Genomic DNA, 20,097 nt, shown 5'->3' on the forward strand with positions numbered 1-20,097 from the left:
GGTGGCCGCGTGGCCTAATGGATAAGGCGTCTGACTTCGGATCAGAAGATTGCAGGTTCGAGTCCTGCCGCGGTCGCACGCTCGTGGTGTGAGTGCTAGCACCGGACAGTGTATTTTTTACCTCTATTTACAAAACATCTATTTTAAAGTGGCAGGGAAAGGAAAGAATCCCAGAGCCATTTCCATGGGGCAAATCCCAGAACGGGGGAGGAGCGTGAAGCCAGTGCTGTTGCAAAGGGCATGCTGTGAAATGTGCCACAAATCACCCAGCCAGCGATAAATAGCAAGTTAGTGTAGCAGTCAAGGAAGGACAGCTCCATGAATGTAATGTTTATATGTATTTGTATTTCATGGTGAAGATCCATAATTGTATATGTATTTGTTTTCAAAAAACTTTTAGATTATTTTTGAACCATCTGGGTGAAATTGCAGTAATAGTATTAATTAATAAATAATTGTAACTAATAAGATCCTGGAGGAGGTATCCCAAAACACAGAAGAATATCCTATAACAAATGCCATAATGAAGCCAGAGCAGATCCTACCTCAGTGCATAAATGGGAGAATATCCCAGAACAAGGCCTGTAGCAAATATAAGGCCTGATCCCACAAACACTTATACATATGTTTGACTGCCATGAGTAGCCCCATTGATTTCAATGAGATTACTCATAGTAATAAAGTTAACCATGCATGCAAGTGTTTGCAGGCTCTTTATGGCTATATAATCCACACCGTGCCTTATGGTGATGTATTGGTGTCTGCTCTGTTCCAAAGTCAACACCATGGGATTGGATATCCTAGACATACCATACTGCAGTGCATGAATTCATATACATTATTTTATATCATATTTAAATGTATGTGTGAATATTCAGGAAAGACAGTTTCACCACATGTTCCATTCTTGTCCACTCTCTTTGTAATTCATTTTCCACCCTTTTTTATCAGGGTACAGTATTTCTCCCCGACACACCCACACATGCTAAATGTCCTGCAGCCTCAGGCATGTCTAGATATTTGCCAGTGCATGCATTATTTTTTCTTAGTAGTCTTTTGGAGAGGAGATGTTTCAGGATGATTGTATTTGGTTATTTAAAGATCTACAGACAGTTACTCGTTCTCCAGCTTGGATGCAGAATGACCCAGTACCAAGAAAAAAATTCTAAACCTGTCCAGTTGCTCCTTATGCATCACGTCCAACCATTGGACAGCATTTTAACTCATACTTCTCAACCTGCTAAAGCCCAAATGACCATGGCAGCAGAGTCAGTTGGGGCTCACACGTAAGTCCAGGATGCAAATTTTTAAAACATATAGTTTATTAACCAGGAGTTACAAAGTAATAGCTAAGAAAATCTAAAATAATGGCTGCTCCTGGTGCTAAAAAACCATCCTAGATATTAGGGACTCTACTTTAACCCACTCTCTTCTGGATCTCTTCAAACATCAGCTCTCCTATGGAACCATGATATTTACAGGTTGAAATCTTGGGCTTTCATTATGTGTTCTTCTTGTTTATCATTTGTACAGTGCCCTGTGTACAAATCTTTACAGCATGGCAAATGTGTTATACGAAGATCAGAGTTCCTGCCCCCAGAAATCTCACACCTTAAGGCCCAGATCCTCAAAGGTTTCTAGGCACTTAACTCCCATTAGTTAGGCACCTAAATATGTTTGAGGTTTTGGGCCTGAGGCCCTGATCCTGCAAGCTGCTCTGCGCACACAGATCCTTATGCCTGCTCAGAGCTCCACTGATATTGATGGAACACTAAACAGGCACAGGGCCAGCCTTTGTGAAATAGCTTTCAGGATTGGTGCCTAAATTCTCTCATCTAAGATTATAGCCTGGATCAAACATCATGTAATGCCTAGCGCTTAAGGTAAGAACCACACACCTGCATGCAATTAGCCTTAATTAATCACCCACATAGTAAAACACATGAGCAGTGGAAACTAAGAGTTTCTATAAGGAGGAGAAAGAGCAGCTACCTGAATAATACTGCTTCAAGCCTGACATCTCTTCCTGTCCTTTAGATCAGTTTGTTCCATTAGAAAGGCTGCATCAGGATGGAGGTCCTTGCTATAGTCAGGAATCCTAGCAAGGGAATTATATCAGCAGGACAGGCCTAACTCATGAATAGCAGTGTTTTGGAGAAGTGGTAAGTCACTTTAATGCTAATTTCATTTACGCTGGCTGTTTATGAAAGCAGATGTGTATATAGAGTAGACTTAGATGTTATGATGCTTGTCTACTAAGATGGCAGGTATTATTAAAATACTAGGGAGAATTCTTCACAAGGGAGGCATGATCCTGTCTGGTTATATAAAGTAGTATCTTGGGGTCTGTGTCTTTATGGAGTGGTGCTGCTTACAGGAGACCTCTTGTTTGGCTCATTAATATTAGTGCAAGATCTGTTGTGCAATATTATGGTGCTTGAGTGTAGAAGAGGGTGTACTCCTGACATAAACCTCTTCCAAAGCTGGCAGTAGAGACCAGCAGGCTCATTCATGCTGGATGTATCCTGAGTGTGAAAAGGGGGATGGCTGGCAATAAAGGTCAGGCGAGAGCTGTATCTCTTGGTAGGACTCTCCTTAAAACAAAATAGGTCAGACTAAGCAATTGGTGGCAATAGCTTCCTTTCTGAAGCACAAAATGCTCAATTTCATATTCCCACAAGTAGAATCTGCAAGGATCTTAAGCTATAAGGCTGTATAAACACAACCAACCCACACAAAGTTGCTGGAGGAGGAGGAGATGGGGCAAGAGATGCCTCAGAGTAACAGAGCTCCCTAGTTTGGCCATAAGGCTTCTTTTTCGATTTAAAAACTGGCCACAAGTGTCACAATGGGAGCTGCTGGATGCCGAACACTCTGACAGCCTGGCCTTTATTTAGTTACCTAAAGAGATACTTCACTGTTGCACAACTTGGGCCAAGTGTGGGGTGAGGGTTGGCCCCATTGCTCAGCACCCAGAAGCAATAGCATTAAGCTCTCTTGATTATCTAGTCCCTGCCTAGACTCTAGCTCTCAGGAGGAAACTGAAGGGTAGTGGAGTGGATTAGTAACTAGTCTCCATGTTGCTTACTTATCTAGCCAGCATGTATGGTGACCCAACATGACTGTCATTGAGAAATGTCTGCTGAGGTGACAATGTCAATAAAATGTAACTTACACTGAGGGGTGGCATGCTTCATAGCTTCTGTAGGTGGAGCACACTGCATCCCCCCTCCCCCCAGGGACTCCTGGCATTCCTCCATTCCCCAAATTCCCCCTTCCCACCCTACACACCAGACTGGCAGTAGTGTTCCAAAGTTAGTGTGTTACAGACACAGACCAGCAGAGTTGAGACCTATTGAGTTGAGTATTCGATCTCTCCCCCTCCCCCCTTGGCCAACAACTAACTTTGTGCACTTGGGCTGTACTATGAACACGGATTTGAACTATGCAGCTGTCTAAACAAGATTTCTATTGCATTCAGACTACCATAGGGAAGCCTTATGAAACAAATTTTCAAACTCCCCTCTTCCCATGGAGGTTTACATGGACTGTGTTGATGTAGGCTGCCCCACTGTTTTGTGAAAAGAACCAATATCCCCTGAAGGGTGTATTATTATTGACAATTTAATTCACCGCTCAGGCTCCACTGTGTGATTGCCACCTCTGACTTACATAGGCTATCAAAAACAACCAGAGTCCTGTAGCACCTTAGACTAATTGTTAGCCTTTAAGGTGCTACAGGACTCTAGTTGTTGCTGTGTACAGACTAACATGGCTGCCCCTCTGGAACTTTACACTATAGGCTGTCAGAGAGAAGGTGGTGAAGTAAATAGGGCTTAAATGAAGCTATTTTGCCTATGTGTCTCTAAACTCACCCAGTTTTGCTTAAAATTGGTATTAAACACCCCTTCAATATATGCCGGACACCCTGTATTAATGCATGAGAGCCAGAAATTGACTCGACTGGTCAAGCAGAAGGGAAACAATGGTGGAAACAAGTGAGACCTCTGACACTGTCTTGGTTTTGATAACCAAGTGCTAACACAGGAATGAAGCTAATGATTAAACTGGCCCTTCCCTTTACCACCAAAATTTCTGTACAGTTAATAAAAATAGGTCTGGAGTCCTCAAGCAGATAGGTGGCTTTGTGGCATATGAATTCTGCTAGGGAACAACCCCACCCCCTCCTCCCTGCCCCTGGATTCTACTGAGTTTCCTACTTTCCCTGTATGAAAGGGAGGGCTCATGCAAATGTAGAATGAAGAAATCTACAGCAAGGTACTCAACCAGTGAGGAAACGCTGCTAGTGATTTGCAGGAGGTCTCTGGCTCTCTGGTGTCTGGTTTATGTGCTCTAGAGTCTGCCATGGCTGCAACTCCATCTGAATTGTTCCCTTTTAAGTTTCAAAGTCTTCTGATGCTGCTGCATTGCTCGGTCTTGCTCCTGGACAGCACATCTTGACTTGTTTCTCAGACTCTGGTACTACATTTAATAAATGGATTGATGGAATTGTCAAGCTGTCTTGCAGTGGCTAAAGAGTGTGGGTACCAATCTCAGGACAAATGGTTAGGAACTAGGGCATAGATTGGTTCTATACTTAGATTTCACCAACCAATTATCAAGTGTATAGTTCTCAGGCACTATAATGGCCTAAACATGGAGTCACTGACACAGTTCCCTTGGAATCTGTCTTGCCACTCAGGTGAGTTTATCTTTGTGATAGATAGTCCCTTACAGCGAAGATCACAGCAATATTCAGGTTACTTCCAGTCCCAAAGGACCAGTCACTTACTCCAGGTCAATTGCATCTTAGAACTTACACCAAAGACCATGCTTGTAGCCAACCCTATAATAAACTATCAGAAGATTTATTATATAGGAAAAGGAGAGGAGTTATTTACCAGGTTAAAGCAGGTAAACATAGACATAAATGACTTCCAGTTAAAGTTTAAAAAGAATAATAGAAGCTTCTATAATCAAGTTCCATGTGTCCTTTAGGGCTAAACTAGACTAAGCACTGGGAATCTTTTTCTAAGCAATCCTTTCCCCTCACAGTCCAATCACCATAAAGATACAATTCCTCCTTGTATGGGGTTGTTACCTTTTCTCCCCTCACCCTTCTGCTTCTGGTTGGAAACTCTGTGTGCGTCTCCTCTTAATGGAGGGTGTGGGGGAAGCAATCAGTAAAGTCTTTTGTCCTCTTTGAAGTTCCACATTAGTTGAGCTAATGTTGCTGGGCCTTCCTTGTGGGGCAGGGTATAACACTTTCGACTGACTATAAACAACCAGATGTCAGGGCTATTAGAGGGGCACAACGGGGAGCCCTTCGAATCAGGAAGGCCTTGAGGAGCCATTTTGACAATGAGCAACAATAAGGTGGCTTTGTAAACAACACTAGCCATGCTACAACTTCTGTCCAGCTTGTACTGTGTATCAATGTGAGGTGCAACTACTGTGTGCAAGAGACAAAGATTGCTTGTTCATCACAAAGTATGTCTTTATTAAATAACAATTATTCACAGCACATACAAATAGCTAGGCTGGAGGGGAGAAAGCAGTGAGGGGCAGTGTGAGCTATGACAGCTGGGTGTAAGTCCAGCTATTGTTCTGGAAGCTATTTGAAGGGGTGGAGTTAACGGGTACCAAGATGGGCTTGGAGTTTGCTAGGAATGTGTGGGTTTGGGAGGGATATAAAAGCAGTTCTGTACTGGCTGCAAGGGGGGAAGGGGTGAATATATATGAATTCAGTCTGCAGCATTATTAGTGACTTTAGCAGCTCTGTTTGCTCCTCCCTGGCTTTTATCATGCGCTTGTGACCCGCTATCACTCACTCCTGGTTTTCCCTCCTTTCCTGCCAGTCACTTTTTTGATTTTTCATACAGTGTGTCTCCATGCCTTTTTTTTCCTCTCCCACCCACCCCCCACCTCAGAGGACTGGAGTTGCTCTTGGAACATCTCCCCTTTGCTTCTCTATGGTCATTTTCTTATCAGCTGCAGGTGCTCGGCAGGTGTGGAGGGGTTTCCCCTCAAGGGCACATCTGTAGAACCACAATGAACAGAAGCATTGATTCATTATTGTAAAATATACCTCTTTCTCACTGTCCCCTGGCAAGCACACAGCTTGATGATCAGCCAGGGCATGGTGAGTTGTGCCTGGGGAGATGGGGTACTCAAGCTGGGGACAAGATTCTGGGTAATTGTTTGGGGGTATTGATTCAGATAGATAGGGACAAAATTTCAAATTGTGCCAATAGAAGCCGATATCTCACTCCTGAGAGTAAACAGGGATTCTAGGGTGCATCTCCTCCATGTGAGCAGCTTCGAAGTGGGCCCCTGTGTTGCTCGCCTGTGTACCACTTTGGTCCCTGTAAAATGATTGCCAATTGGCATGGGAAAGTTTCCTACAATGGGGGAAGAAACAAAGCAGTTTTGCTGAGGACTCTCTGACAGAGGATTGGCGAGTACTTCCAGGAAAGTTTCCTAGAGATCTCTCTGGAGGATTCCCGTGAAATCTGTGCACATTAACACACTTTTCTGCTGCACTGCCTAGCTGAAGAGAGGAATGGGAAGCACATGTAAACACAGCTACTCTTTTATACATTTCTATCCCTTCAACAAGCTGTATAATGCAACAAAGCAAAGAACAGCTGTACATTGTGTAGCATCAGCATACAAAAATCACTTACCCATCCTGCATGCCAGAGCTGGAGGGCTGGGAGTGGCTCGAACCCTCCTGGGTCGAGACTTTGGTTGACAAGTCTGTAATGTAGACTAGGCCTTAGTATTTTTGGCCTCCCCCGTCACATCACAACCTGCTTCATCTGGTTCAATCTCCTTGTTCTTGTAGCATTCAGGGAATGGATTCCCAACAGGGTGACTTGCCACTTAGCAAAAAGCCACTTGAATTTTCCCTTGCAGCAGAAGTGAAAGGGAACACTTCGAGCTATCCTTAATGTGAGGGGACAGTCCCAATTATTGACTCTCGGTCCTTGCCTTCTGAGCTTGGCTCTTGCAAGATGCTTGAGAGCTGTTGGATCTTAAATCCTTTACACATTTTAGCCTTTGTGTAACTGAGTGGCCAACAAGGTGACTGCAGAATGAGAAACAACCATTGTGCCTTCTAACTTGTCTGAAATGTATGCAATGGATTCCCTGGTTCCAATTCCCATACATGCTGGGTAAGACTGCCCTCCATCTGTGCATGCTTATCTCCCACAGATAACTGGCATTTGCCTGTGTGGCAAGTGCATAGTGGATACGAGCAGTGCCCATAGATAGAATTCCAGTGTGCTTGTCAAGTAGCTTCACCGATGCATTCACCAAAACTTTTCGGCAGCACAAAATTTGAAATACGTTGCCTACTACCCACCAGGTGGCAGTCTAGTCCACTCTTTTTAGTTTGTAGTTTTTGTTTGCTTTTTTAAATAAATACTGAACTGAGCAGCAGGCTCTTTGAGTCTGTGACCTCTGACACCTGAGAATCGTGGGGGTGCTTTAAACCTACGACTAGGAAAACTATACTGAAAATACACATAACGTTTGATTGAGATGGCTCCTCCATCATGGCCAATGTAGGTAAAATAAATGGCTAAAAACCCTATATAAATTCAACATTAAAGAGCTGCTGGAGTCAGAAAGTGACTAAATATTGTACCACTTCAGTCACCAGGCTGATCCCTGTGGGCCTGGGCTCATCATAGCTCAGACTTCAGTAACAAATACATTACTTCTGTCAGGCTCTCACAACAAACACTGCCCTTCTAGATGGATGAGTTTATTCTGGTTCATCAATTGTTAAATGCTGGTTGTAAGACCAAATGCTGTCCTAGGCTGGGTTGTGCAATGGGTTTACAGAGGTGGTGCTGCTGCTGCTGGCAGAAATCGGCTTTCAGAGTCTTACTAGTGCTGATGCACAAGTCAGAAGAATCAGACTTTGCTTCCAGGTCCCAGGGTGAGTCTGCAGCATTGGTAACTAGGAAAAATAATCTTGTCCTAGAATTCCATGGCTCTAAAAGAGGGAATCCCACAATACCCATGAGTGTCTTTGCTACTGCAGTGTCCGTCACAAATGCACTGCTGGCAAGTCAAGCAAAAGTTGAAATATTCTTAGTAATACTCATGTCTGGCCACAGAGGAGAGCAGGTAGACGGCTGTGGCCCTGCCATGAGTTAACGCTACACGATATTTCTTGCAGTGCTTGACTCTGGCTTCTAAACATGTTAACTCTCCTCATCTTCTCCATCCATTCAGATCCATTACAACTGCAAAATGTTCCCCATAGGCTTATTTGGGGGTGATGGGAGTCTATGTGCAGGACAGGTGGGGATCCCACTTCTCAATAAGCAGCTCATGGATGTGGGTGGGGTGTTTTGAAATAACAGCAGGAGAAGGTGCTCTTAGATGGCAGGAATGGAGGACCAGCTTGCTCCAGAGGGGAGGCAGGAATTGAGCCCCTCTAACATCCAAGCCCATAACCTTCAAGATGGGCAGGATTATGCATGATTCTTCCTAGCAGCGCTGTGTCGGGAGAAGGACATGTTGCTGCAGTGGGGATGGAGTGGAGTATCTAAAATACTAAAATCTCTAGACACTCCTACTGAGCAGGCATTTATCCACATTGTGCTAGGGTGATTGTGGGCAAGCTCAATAGCAAGTCTTGAATACTTATAGGCGCTAATAAAATATACAATATAAACTTCCCCTTGTTGACAATTAGCCCCATGCCAAGTTCAGGGCACTTTTAACTCTAGTGTTGATTACTAAGCAATGAAACAGGAGGTCTTCAAGAGCACCTGTCCTGTTAACTTTCCATGGTACTCCTGAAAATGTGAAACATCACTTCCACTACTTAAACTGCTGGATGGGCTTCCCCAGATTTCCAGAACGAAGACTGGGGGATTAATTGAAGAGAAGCTGTAACCTTAACTGCATGACATTAAGTATCATAAAAGTTACCATACTTAAATCACAAGGTCCAGTCATGAGGTGTGTAAAAATGAATGCCTAAGATACGTTTCTACACCAACAATCACTTACTCCTGCCAATTAGATGGCAGGAATGTCCCCCAACTGGACTCTGACGTTTGATGCTCTGCTTTGGGGTCAAGGGGTAAAAGCTACTCCCAAATCTCAGTGAAATATTCTTTGGATCGGAGGCTGTTCTTTGCACCCTGAATGTAAATTCTGTGCTCTAGAGAGCTAGCAAACAGCCGTCTGTAAAGCAAAGCCACCTTCACCAAAGTAAAGCTAACGGGAAAGTCCCAGACTGAGTTGTCAATGAATGACTATAGACTCTTGCCTTTCTCTTTCAGGGCTCAGAGTTCTGAATGGCACCACTTCGGTATTTACACTGCGAAGCATAAATAACACCAGTGGCGCCTGGGAGACCAATGATGCCCTGAAGCACTAATGGCACAACTTGGCACTCTACGGTACAGTGAAGCCACGGAATAGCCCAGTCACAATTTTTCCATAGAAACATTAATTGCATGATGTGGCATCAACCTGTGGGGCCCGAACTACTTTCTCCTCTTTCCAAACGTGGTCTTGTCAATGACATTAGAAAACATCCTCCTTTAGACATGACTCCATGACATGTGTTGCTTCTGCTCTCAGTTGGAGAGCAGGAATGAGCCTGGTATTAAAGCAGAATACAAAGTTCATGGTCCATGGATACCAAAGGTGATGGGGTCCTTTTGGCCAATGTTCGTAAGACATTCCTGCTGTCTAGGAAGAAGACACCTGGAACTTCTTGGACTGTTTTCTCAGACAAACACAGGCATTTTGCAGAAAGCAAGAACTAAGAGTCAGAATCACTAACATCTAACAAGCCAAAAAGACAGTGTCAGAGACCTCTTAATCAGCCAAAGCCACATTCATGCTTAAGGTTAACTACTCATTGGGCACCTGCTGAGCCTGTTTTTTGAAGCACACCTTGCTGCTGTCTAGGTTCCCAATGTAAGGCTTCAGGAGCAAGGGTTAGGTGAGGTCTCCAAGGAACACTATGGGCATTTCCATCTCCCCTGTTGGAATCCTCTGGTCGGAAAAGAAAGTCCCATCATGCAGCTTTCTATACAGGCTAGTGTTCCAAAAGATGTGTGCATCATGCACACTGCTTAACCTGCAGTGATGTCAGTGAAACAGCCTCAGTGATCCACCAGAGCCTGCAAGACTATGGAGAAGTAGTCCTTTCACTTGATATACATGGTTGCAAGCTGGGCAGGGACCAAAATTGGGATATGCGTTCCATCTATTGCAGTTAGGGAATCCCATTGCCTCAAAGCCATCAATTATTTCCTGCACATTACTGAGCATCACAGGCCTTCATAGCAGGAGGCAGTTAATAGCCCTGCACACTTGCATCACTGCAACCCCCACAATGGGCTTTCCAACTCCAAAATGATTTGCTACTGACCAGTAGCAGTCTGGAGTTGCCAGCTTCCCCACAGCGATAGCTACTCTCTTCCCCCAGTGAGGGCAGCTCTCATTCTGCTGTCCTTGTGCCTTGGCGCTGGGGCGAGCTTTGCACACGGTTCCAGGAAGGTGGGTTTGTGCATTGGAAAGTTCTACAGCCACTGCTCATCATGCCATACATGCATTACAATGCAACCCTACCACTCAGTGCTTGTTTCCTAAGCGCAGTACCACCAGTTCACCATGGCAAGTTGTTCCATGAATGCTAGCAACAAGCTTGAATTGTTTGTTTCCATGGTAGACAGCAGGGTGGCCATCACTGATTCACAGCTCATGAACTACTGCAGGACCAGTCAGGTTGTGTTAATGCTCCTCCCCAGATGGATCAGCAATTCAGGATCCATGCTGTCAGGCAGAGATGGTGGGTGCCTAGTTTACAAGGGCTGTTGAAAAATGGTGCAAAACAGTCGCACCCTGTTGAATGATGGGACAGAAAACCGCAGCACTGGACAGCGAGCGCATCCTTATGATGCACTGCTATCTATTCCCAGTGCTCCCAAGGGCAGAGGGTGACAAAGTGAGGTGTCTAATTACCCAGTGGGATAATTCTTCACGATGCAACAGTGTCGATGCAAGAGCAATGACTGTGGATGTGCGCTGCTCACCCAAGGAACATTGTGTGGACATGTTATTAAAGTGGCTTATGATTATCGATGTAACTTAAATTGACTTAACTCTATAGTGTAGATAGGGCCTAAATGTGTATTTATCTCCTAATTTTGGCCTCTGGGTGTTTAATTCTGTATGTGGACCAGTCCCTCCAAGACCAACAGTCATATCCTTTAAGTTGCAGTACCCTGTATTACATCTTAACTTGAATTGTCCCTATCAATGAAAACTGAGTCAAATGGAATTTAAAAAAACAAAACAAACTAGTAGTGCACTGTGAAATTTTTCATGATTTGACTTGAAAACTTCCCTTCTGGCACATCTTATAATCTCTCTGCAATCATCCTGAACTGAACTTTGGGGAAGGTGGGTTGGGGGAAGGAGGGTAGTGGGTATATTCTACCTGCCCTCAAATACAAAAACTTGTAAGGACTATATGTCCTGTTACCTGCCTTCTCATGCTGGAGAAATGGAGCCCACATGCTTTGAACTGAACTCAGCGCACTGGTTTTCAAGCATGATTGATTTTTTCTCCCCTCCCTCCAAATGGACCCCTACAAATAAATTGGAGCCAGGGCCTAGGACTCCCTAGACCAGTGGAAGCATTTAGTTTGTCCTAGTATACTTTATCTTCCTCCTTTTCCTCCCAGCCCACCCCATGGGCTTGCTGTGTGAGGTAGCTGGGGAAAGGAACTCACACAGTAGGAAGCAATCACTAACTCTCTCACACAAATGAGGATAGGAGCTCTTTAAAAGAACAACCTAAGACTGCACTGAAGGGACCTGGGGATCTGCTGGGACTGGGAGTACGAGAGTAAGGTGGAGAAGGTGAGTCTCCTTTACAGCTAGTTGGAGGGAGAGGAGGTGGGATGCCCTCCCTAATGCACCAGGAGCTGCCAATCACAGAAGAGGAATGCCAAGGGAAGGAGACAGTAATGTGGAAGGTGAAGTGAATAAGGGTGAGCAGCCTGATAAGGGAAAGGAAAGCAGGAAGTGGAGGAAACTCATTGGCCATGGGTTAGGAGAAGCAGACAACTGGGAAGTGTCTGCATAGGCAGGAGAACAGAGCAGAAGCAAAGGGAGGAAAGGGTTCAACACCTCTCTCTAGAAAGTTAATGAAGAGCTGAAATGTGAAACAATCCTGCTAACCTGCCCTGCAGGCCTGCGTTTGCCAAAGTGCATCTGCTGGTGGGTTTGAAGGTAGATTTCTCCCCAAACTCAAAAACAACAGAAGACTTTGATTGGGTTTTAAGAGGGAAGAGAGGAATCACCTGTGGGGTGGGAAAAACTCCACTCCAAAGAGAAATAGGTGGGGAAGCTGAGCCTTGTCTGCAAGGAGTCTGATGAAAAAGTGGGTTTTTGCAGTGTTGTTATGCCCCTGTTGGTCCCGGGACGTCAGAGAGACCGGTTGGGTGAGGTAATATCTTTCATTGGACCTACTTCTGTCGGGAAGAGAGGAGCTTTCCAGCTTACATTGATTGACCTCTTCTTCAGAGCTCAAAGCTGCTTTGGCAGTCTGGCCCTGTTTAATACTGCAAGCAGTTTGTGTGCTTATATCTGAGTCTTTATTTAACTAGGTGACCATAAATACCTTTAAACGGATGCAGAGGTGTGCATGAGAGAGAAAGCAAGGGGAGGTAAGGTGGCTCTGGCTGGCCTAAGTGTGAGCACAACACAGCTGCTATTTCTGAAATGTCTGGCAGAAGTTCTCCCTTTCCCCAGCACTACCCATTGCTCTTAGCCGCAGCTCCGCCTACCATTTAAGTGGGTGGGGTTTTTTTGCCTAGGAGCTGGCTATGTTTCTTGCTGGGGTGATGTAACTCCATAGGGTGCAGTGATGTTTGTGGGGCATGGACCAGGCACGCTGCAGGGTGACATCATAGTAGGAGAAAGGCAGCTGCGGGGCGCTGCACGGGGTATTCTGACTGTGGGGGTGTCTTAAGAAGAGGTGAGGCGAGCCCTGGCTCCTGCTGGGGGAGATACTGACTCTGCAACGCAGCTTCGCCTTGCAGGTCTCTTATTCCTACAACGTCCTAGGTTCGCCCTGGCCCCAGAGAGGGAGGTCAGGGGTTCGGAGGCAGGGCGCAAACATCTCAAATACTGGGCTGAGCTCTGTGTTTCAGTAACGACTCCGGGACTGACAATACTCATCACTTGCCACAGGCGACGCCTGGCTTGGCTCTGGGCTAGCTAGCTAGGGCTGCAGAGCAGCACAGGCCGAGCGTGCTTCCTTCGGCAGTGAAGTGCCTAACCACACCGTGCAGAGCTCGGGGACTGGGCGCGCTCGTCCACAGAGGCTGCAGGCGGAGCTCTCTCCAGGGCGGCTGCCTTCCGTGCAGGAGCTGCTGGAATTCCACGGGCAAAGGTCCCGTGCGTGTGTAGACGCAACCTAACCGTGCTACGGGCGCACGTCCTTGACACGTGTGATGCCCCCTCCATCCCGCTGTGGGTGGGCCGCGGGCTTCCTGTGCCTGGACAGGAGGGGTTGGGAAGGGCCCGGGGCCTTAGGCGGGGCAGGAAATGGAGAAGGCTTAGCTCGTCTCCTATGCAGCCGCTCGCTAGCCTCATCCACGTGGAGCGTCTGCGGGCACAAGCAGCACCGGCGCTCGGGCTCTGGATGCTGGACGAGCCGGCGGGTAAAGTTAGCCCAGCCTGGCTGCTTCTCTCGTCCGGCTCCTGGGGGGGGCGGAGTGTTGCCCACGCCGCTTCCGCCTAGCACCAACCTGTCTGGGCTTGAAAGCAAGCGTGCTGGGTCCCTGCCCCGTTCTCTCCGGGCTGGGCCGGCCAGTCCTAGGCGCACGGGGCGCGCAGGGGTTAGCTAATGAATTGGGAAGGGCCAGCGGCGGGCCGTGGCGGGCAGTGCTAAGTGAGAACGAAGCGCAGGGCAGGGTTGGGCCCCCTCGACCCAGGGGGTTCCTCATCCGGGTCTCTGCTGGAGCAGGGGGCTGGGGCTGGGAGTGGCAAGTTTCAGAGCTGTTCAGGGCCGGGGTTGCGGCTGGCTCGGGGCCGGGGCCTGCAACTGAGCGCAAAGCTCCGGGCTGGGGCGGAGCTGGCCGCCTCTCGGAGCGGAGAGGGGCCCCGTTTTGGGGAACAGGCCCCTTCCCTCGGCTCCTTCCACCCAAGCGGCTCTGTAGCAGCGCGGTGCGCCCGCACCCGAGGCCCGGCAGCGTCAGAGACAGGCCAGCTCCGCTCCAGACCCCTCACCCCAAGGCAGGTGCCCTGCGCCCCTCGGCCTCCCGTCCCCGTCCACCCCGGCCCCTTGGAGCCCTGGTCGGGGTAAGCGGTGCAGGAGACGGGGCCGCCCCGTTCCGGCTGCGGGGTTCGCAGCTCCTTCTCCAGTGTCGGCCTGCCGGGGGGGGGGGGGGGGTCGGAACGGCGTGGGACTGAGACAGCCTCGGCTCTGAGCTCCCCCTGCGGCCCGCTTCGCTTCCCTTCCCCAGCTCCGGCAGCTCAGCCCCGGAGAGGCTCCATCTGTGGAGCGGGAAGGGGCAGGGCTCTAGCCCCGGGGAGCCTGGCGTGAGTGAGGATCCAGATCGCGGCCTCTAGGCACTGGGTGGGGGGAAGCCGGGGCTTGTGTGTGCGGAGGGGGGGACGGACGCCCCCCGCGGCAGGAGGTGCCCTGGGTGTCGATCTCTGGCCGCACCCGGCCTTTTCCCCAGCCCATGCCCATGGCCTTACTGAGCGCGGGCGGGAGAGGGGAGCATGTGTCCGCTTGGTCCGACGCTTCCCATCCCGGCCGCTCCCCGCGCAGCTGGGGTTTGTGGCACCAGCTGGAAAGTGCCCGGCGATGACCTAGGAGCGTCCACTCGCCCACTCAGCCCGGACTGGAATAGCGACCCCCTGGCAGAGAGAGAGCCCGCAGCTACCTCCCCACTGCTCAGCCTCGGCCTGGCTCCTCCACCTCCCTCTGCCCTGGGCGCTTGCTCCAAGAGGAAATCTCCCCGCTCCCCACCCCCCCCATCAAACAAGCCCCAGTCCCGTGTAACACTTATTCACACCCCCGGCTCAGCTCACCTGGCTGTGAGCGGGGGCTGTGGAGATCAGCAACAAGCCGCAGCCTGGCCTTGCCGAGTCGCTAGGGGAGCGCACCGTGCCTTCCACCGCTGGCTGGGGCGGGGCAAGGTGCTGGCAGAGGGGCTGCTGCCCCCAGGCTAGAGGGGACAGGATGAGCCCCCCAGCAGGCTTGGCCTAGGCCTTGCCTAGCAAGGGCGGGCTTTGCTAGGTATCCACCCCGGGCTGCCCAGTGTCGGGGCAAGGAGGCTCCTCTTGGGGAGTTGTAGATTCCCCCAAAGCCAAGCGGGAAGCCAGCTCTGGATCGTGAATCGAGGAGCAAACGAGGCAGGGTTTGTGCCTCTCTTCCCAGCAGAGTGCTTGGGGCTGATCTGAGCGTCCTGGAACATAACAGTGGAGACGTGGGTAGAGCCTGTTCTAGCCACGTTGCACAGGTGGCTTTCCTCCTCCCCCCGCAGATGGAGGAGCGAAGGTAGCTCTAGTCCTGGCTCAGCCTTCTGGGTTCCAATAATGGCTAGAAACTCAGGGGACGCCCTGTCACCCCCCCCCCCCACACACACACACCTCTCCCAGTAAAAGTGACCTGAGCAAGTGACACCCCCTCACCTAGTCCCCTCTCAGGCACAATACGGAGGCTGGGACCGTGCATCTGTGGAATTTGATTTATTTCTTGTTTTTATTTTCCTTATGCTCCCAAAGCTCTTGAAATAAAATCCCAGAGCAACAGGGCTTTGCTGAGGTTTCCCCTCCCGCCCCACCCCACCCTCCCTTTGCCATGTAGTTTATACTAGGTTCCATTTAGCAGGTGCAAGATGAAGATGCGAAGCCTGCCGTGGGTTTGCACGGTGCCTGAGAAAATACAGATTTTCTACCTCCCTGGTGCTACGACATGTATTGGGACCGCGTTTTCTTCATGCAGGCGAAGGGCACTCTTGAGGTCTAGCTGATTCTATCACTGAGGATTAGAGAGAAACAATGCAGATCATTTTCAGTGGTTAGTTTGATCAGAAACTTTTCTGTAATCTTTTTTTTTTAATTTCGTTTACTTTTTTGTTACCAGCAAACTGACAAATATCGATTTTGGTGGATAATATTTGATTTTAAATTACATTTTAACAGCAAGCAGCAGTCACGGTTTGCTTTATACTTACCACTCCATATAGCCCCTTAAATCACCCAGCTGTCTGCCATTTCTGTTTAATTAAAAACGATACATTATAATAAACATACTTGGCAATATTTTCTACTCTGTATTTGAGGTACGAATTGGAGGCCTTCCCATAAATGCGCCTCTCGTATAAATTACTTCTCGCCTGGTATAAACCTTCTTATAGACTCCAAGGTTTCGATTAATTTGAGAATTTGGGAAAGTTGTGTCAGGGAGATGGAAATAATTGTGTCCAATATCTTGTCTCCTAAATTAAAACCGAACAAATTAAGCAGATAAAAATGTAAAAATTTGCAGTAAGGAGAAGCGATGCCCATTTTCAGCTTAAGTGAATTTGTAAGATGTTTTCAGGAGATTTCTCTTCTCTGTCCATCTGAGAATGAAATTGGTCCTACGTTTAGTGCTCGGATTAAAGGAAAAACCAAATTCACAACTATAAAATACCAGCACGTTGAAATATATACAATATGTGTGTGTCGGTGTCATTAAATTGGGGGAAACCTCCCCCAACCTCAGTCAAAGGACCATTCCTTCAGTCCATACCTATGGCACCAAATAAAATCATCGCTCTGATAGGAGAGCGACAGCATTTAATGTACGTCTTAATTCACGGGGAGGGGGGAATATAATTCATTGACAAGCTGTCTGCGGTTTAAACCCAAATCAGCAAATGCGAACCAGCAAACAAGCCCGGACTCGAAACCAGTGTTTTCAGTAACAGTAAAACATGTTGTTATGAGGAGAAGTTTGAATGCAACGAGCTCGAACGACCCTAAGAGGGAATGTTAACCCGCTAGGTCTGGAAAATAAGACTGGACTTAAACAGTTCTATCCATTGTAGTTCTGCCCTTGGACACACATACGGGTCAGCTCCCAAACCAGCCACTAAGTGTCGCTGTTGTCCACAGCAGCCCTGACAGTTCCACCTCGAAACAAAACAGGCTTCAATTCGACTTCAAATGCAGCCTGGCTCACAAGACTTTTTAAAGGAAAAATACAAAAATGACCGTCAAATTATCCATCTTTTTACTTCGAGTTGCAACAGACACATTTACACACAGCCGGTGATATTTGTGCGCGTTTGCTCTTTTGATCAGAGCTTCATGTTTTCATTTTGCAATGGCAGCAGCCTCTCACAGGAGAGAAGAGAAGGGGAAGAGATGAATTTTGTGCCATAAATTGTGGCAGCGGGAACGTCTCCTCTATCTGGCACGTGTTTGCGGGTGTAACACACACACACACACAATAGTGTACATAATACCACACACATGGTATATGTCCATGTGTAGCGGGCATTGTGTATGCTACAAACACACACAAAGATGGAGTGTGTGATGTTTTACACGTGTTTTTCTGTGACGGGTGTAATAGCTCTTCGTTTCTTATATACAATCTAATTTGAGAGATTAGGCAAACAAAAAAGACGTTTTATTTCTTCGGCACCTTCAGCACAGTCCCAAAGTGTCAAATCCTGAGCCCTGTGTTAAAGAAAATAACTTTATTTTGATCGCTGCTGGTTTATTTCCTTTTAGCTTTAATAAGGTGCTCTTTTGTTTTCATAGTCCGCAAAAATGGTATTGACCTCTTTTATCTTCTCTTCTAATTTTTTTTTTGCAGGGGGGTCAATTTATTCTCCCCCCCCCCCCCTTCATTTTGTTTGTTAATGAAAACTCTCGTGCGTGGAACGAAACGGGGACAGCTTTTTTTTTTTTTTCATTGCAAAATCCCTCTGAACGTCGCAAAACGCGAGCCGTTCTGTCGGACCGAGCTCTGCCACTAAAACTAACACGTCTCGCCCGAGATCAGTACTCACCGCGGTGGACTAAAATCGGGCTTTATTGCACGCGGCAGCAGCATTTCCTTTTTCTGAAAACCCGGGCTCAGACACAACTCCTTGCGAAAAGCAGCGCCGGGCTCTTTTTGTGTTTAAAGGAAACATTCAAGCCATTCTCAAGCCAACCTTTCCGGAGCATCACAATCAGGGTCACACCGGGATCGAAAAACATAACGTTGATTCCCCAAATTACGTGCCCGTTTGAAATCTAAACATATTTTAAAGGGGGGGGGGCGTAGCGGGTTTGTGTATCTCCACAGCAGCCGCCAACTGAAACCAGAACCCCCCCGGCGTGCTGTCGGTAACGGTCCAAGCGCTTCCTTTCCTACAATCTCCTGCGAAGACGTAAACAAGCCTGTTACCTTAACATGATCGCAACAAACAGGCCAGACAATGGGGACACGGGGACTTTGCTTAACCTCGCATGTCCTTCTCCATTCAGAGAGACCGGACCCGCATTGTTATCACCCTGCTTCAGAGGGAAAAGAACAAAATCTAAAGGGCAGGGGTCAAGGACTTGCCCATTCTTCTCTCGTGTATTTCGCTGCCCTTTTCACTCAGGGGATCATAAAGAGGTCGCCTGGTGGCACAGGCGGGCTTCTGTGGATTCCTTTACTTGAAATAAGGGGGCCTGCGAGCAAACGCGTCCGATCTGTAGCTGAATCTGAAGCCGGTTACCTATGTCTGGCCAGAGCTCGATAGACCCGCACACAGCGGGCACCTAGGGGATAGTATATATGTAGTGTGAACAGGGGGCATTTGCTCTTTGAATACAAGTGCACGAATATCAGCGTGCTTGCAGGGCAAGGGGCAACTTCATATGCCATGGAGCCTTTAAAAACAAATGAAAAAGCATGAATATGGCCACGGTCATCTTATCAGTGGTGGGCAAGGTTTTAATTTCAACGTGTATCCTTCCAATAGACATTTAACAGTAAGCAAAAATAGCCAGCTGGATTGGGGATAGCTATAGACAAACGAATCTCTCCATAGGAGACCTTCCCTGTAAAATAAGCGTGGGGAGAGACATTTTAAAATGTACTTTTTATGGGGCTGTTGTCACCGCATAATGTGGGTCTGTCGGTTGGTTTATTTGTTTGCTATTTTAAGAGGGAAATCTGCCCGGCAGGCGACCAGCTGTCCTCCAAAATCCCGTTTCTGAATATTGGAGAGCTCCCTTACGTTTTGACTGAGCAAACACTTTATTAAATAAACACAATAGGGGCAGGTGCACAATGGATGGACTGCTCGGTAATATAGTTACACACGGAAAGGCTAAATATATTAAGCGTGTGCATGCATCTTACCGTGTGTGTAACTATATGTATATACAGCGAATCTGGCAATGCAGTGTGTGTGTGTGTGTCTGACACACACACACACTGGAAATATATACGTGTTTATAGAAAGATTCTCGGCACGGCCGGAAAACTCGGACCGTGGCGATAGAAACCTCGGGATCCTTCCCAGCTATCCTCTGGTCCCCAGCCTTGGAAGGTGAGATGCAACGAGCGCACGAGGGGTAAAAGTCTGTGCGCCCAGGGCCGGCTGCCCAGCAAAAGCTGCCGAACAAAAGGAAACAAACGCCGGGCCAAGAGAGGCTTTCCCGGGGTAGGTGCCTGGAGAACAGCCGTCGCCTCTGCAGGCGAAAGTGCTCCGGGAAGCGGAGCTCGGGGAGGGAGAAGGAAGCATCCAAGTCGGAGCGATCAAGTGTCCGAACGCTCGGCCCGGAGCGCCCCGCCTGCTCCAGGGGCTGCGTGGCCGGGCAGTCAGCCCGGGCCGGTCCATTGCTTAGCCGGGCTGATGGCCGGGGAGGTTCCCCCACCACGCCCTGGGTGAAGGGCCGGCAGCTGGTTTGTAAACAAACCCTGGAGTCCATTCCGCCTGGCGATCGGTCCTTCTAGGTCCTGCACGCGCAGCTGGTCCGGGTGCGTCCTCGTCCCCTTCCCATCGCCCGTGCATCAGCACCAGTTCCCGTCCGACTCCAGAGCCGTAGGCCGGG

At 48.1% G+C, this 20,097-nt stretch overlaps 1 long non-coding RNA gene and 1 other non-coding gene across 2 annotated transcripts; both read left to right on the plus strand.

The window, feature by feature from the left end:
- The first annotated feature begins 3 nt into the window (after window positions 1–3).
- TRNAR-UCG (transfer RNA arginine (anticodon UCG)) lies at window positions 4–76 on the plus strand. The gene has a single exon. It is a non-coding gene; the product is annotated as a tRNA-Arg (tRNA).
- A 1,901-nt stretch (window positions 77–1,977) lies between these two features.
- On the plus strand, window positions 1,978–13,595 carry LOC137158097 (uncharacterized). Its single transcript, XR_010921293.1, has 2 exons — window positions 1,978–2,162; window positions 9,312–13,595. It is a non-coding gene; the product is annotated as an uncharacterized lncRNA (long non-coding RNA).
- Window positions 13,596–20,097: the final 6,502 nt, after the last annotated feature.

The sequence above is a fragment of the Emydura macquarii genome, unplaced genomic scaffold (genome assembly GCF_026122565.2).
Source record: "Emydura macquarii macquarii isolate MOO-44397 ecotype Brisbane River unplaced genomic scaffold, CSIRO-AGI_Emac_v2 contig_1644, whole genome shotgun sequence".
NCBI classification, from domain to species: domain Eukaryota; kingdom Metazoa; phylum Chordata; order Testudines; family Chelidae; genus Emydura; species Emydura macquarii.